Source organism: Myotis davidii, unplaced genomic scaffold, assembly GCF_000327345.1.
Source record: "Myotis davidii unplaced genomic scaffold, ASM32734v1 scaffold453, whole genome shotgun sequence".
NCBI lineage: Eukaryota > Metazoa > Chordata > Mammalia > Chiroptera > Vespertilionidae > Myotis > Myotis davidii.
The window spans coordinates 2,102,182-2,103,991 of NW_006285234.1; the positions used below are offsets into that span (position 1 = coordinate 2,102,182).

Sequence of the window (1,810 nt, forward strand, 5' to 3'; positions counted from 1 at the left end):
TGCCGGGCCCAGGCCATCGGTGTGCACATCACGGTGTGCGGAGCCCTGCTGGGGACCCGGCTACTCAAACGTGGTCCTCAAACCCGCGGGTCCGCCTCACCTGGGAGCAGAACTCGTTAGAAACTCAGGCCGATGGGCCCCACACCCACCGACCCGCGCGCAGGGCGGGGCCTGGGCTGCCTCTCCGGTGCGTGTTGGGCAACACTGACCTTTGAGAAGCCCCGGAGCGGCGAGCCGCGCGCATTCGAGCGGAGGCTGGGCTCCGGGCTGCGGAACCGAGGCCGCTGTTGTGAGAAGAGCTTGTTTTGTGCTGCGTCTCGGCTTCTGAAACGCTCCCAGGCCAGCCCTTCGCGGCAGCTCTGTGATGTCTTCATCTGGGCTCCGCCAAAGAGAAAGCTGATGTGTCAGGGAGATTAGGTGAGTTGCCCCAGATAGGGAGGCATATCTCACTCTGTCTTGCGTAGCGATATCAACCGAAGATGATTTTGGCAAAGCCGAGGAGCTGTTTATAGGGTAATAAAACTCCTTGTAAGTACTGAATGTTACCTGTTTATACAGGACGGGCTCTCGGAACCAGAGCCAAGAGCAGGGGGGTGGAGGGGAGGGGGGATCTGGTTGGGTCTGCACCAAGGCTTCGAGCTCGTGAACTTCAGCTCTTCTCATTCCCTGTTTAACGTTTGCATTAGATAAAACGTGCATATGGTTTAAACATCCTGTAGAAAGGGACCAGAGGGAAAGTTTTTCTTTCGCTCCTAGTTTATAACCAACCACTCATTACCCTCCAGCCCCAGGCAACTGTTTTGAGTTTACTGGGCCTAATCCAATCAGAGCTGATCCTGGAAAAGCTGTGAATCTCCCATGTGTGGCTGCCCTCATGACCTCCCAAGGCTCTGGACTTGCAGTATGGGCATTTTTTCCAACTCATTTTATCACCCCCGACAGAAACTCCATTACATGACAGGTTTATTTGGGTTAACCAGCATTTTTTTTAAAAAATATTTTTATTGATTTTTTTACAGAGAGGAAGGGAGAGGGATAGAGAGAAACATCAATGAGAGCGAAACATCGATCAGCTGCCTCCTGCAAACCCCCTATTAGGGATGTGCCCGCAACCAAGGTACATGCCCGTGACTGGAATCAAACCTGGGACCCTTCAGTCCGCAGGCCGACTCTCTATCCACTGAGCCAAACCGGTTAGGGCACCAGCATTTTTTTTTTTTAAGGGTGCACCATCTCTGGGAGGTTCTAAGCTGCCAGTCATTCACACTTGAGTGTGAATTATTCTAATACAGGGTCTCTTTATGCATATAAAAGCAAATACAAATATATGTGTATACTAGTAAAATGCGTTGACTTTTCGGCTCAATACATTTTACTAAATCGGGTACACCCTGTTCCCTGCCTGGCTCGTTTCACTGACTATATCATGCTGTTTTATTGTGGCGAACACTCAGGTTGTTTCCAATCTGCTACTGTTTGCACCTGTGGCATTTTGCAGGCTCATGTGATATACGTAGGATAAATTCCCAGAAGTGGGGTTGTAGGTATCTGCATGTGTAATTTTGAGAGATACTGCCAATTTGCCTTTCCTAAGATTAGTATCAACGTGCACCTCTGTTTTTGGATGAGAAGTTACTGTTTTCCGACATCTTTGCCAATGAGTAATTTAGTCTCATTACTGGCTTTCCCCCAATCTGATAGGTGAAAAGCAGTGACTCAGCTGAGTCTTAATTTAAACTTGTTATGAAAAGTTTAAAACTTATCTTTAAAAGGACCATCTCTCCCTCTCCCTCTCTCTCTCTCTCTCTTT

The 1,810-nt window shown here is 48.8% G+C and overlaps 1 protein-coding gene across 1 annotated transcript in view; it reads left to right on the forward strand.

Moving 5' to 3' along the window:
* The first annotated feature begins 207 nt into the window (after window positions 1–207).
* Window positions 208–1,810, forward strand: part of IL34 (interleukin 34) — a 38,220-nt gene continuing 36,617 nt past the window's right edge. Inside the window, exon 1 of the mRNA XM_006755828.2 lies at window positions 208–417. The gene's annotated coding sequence lies outside the window, so the exon portion shown is untranslated. The remainder of the gene's footprint in view (window positions 418–1,810) is intronic.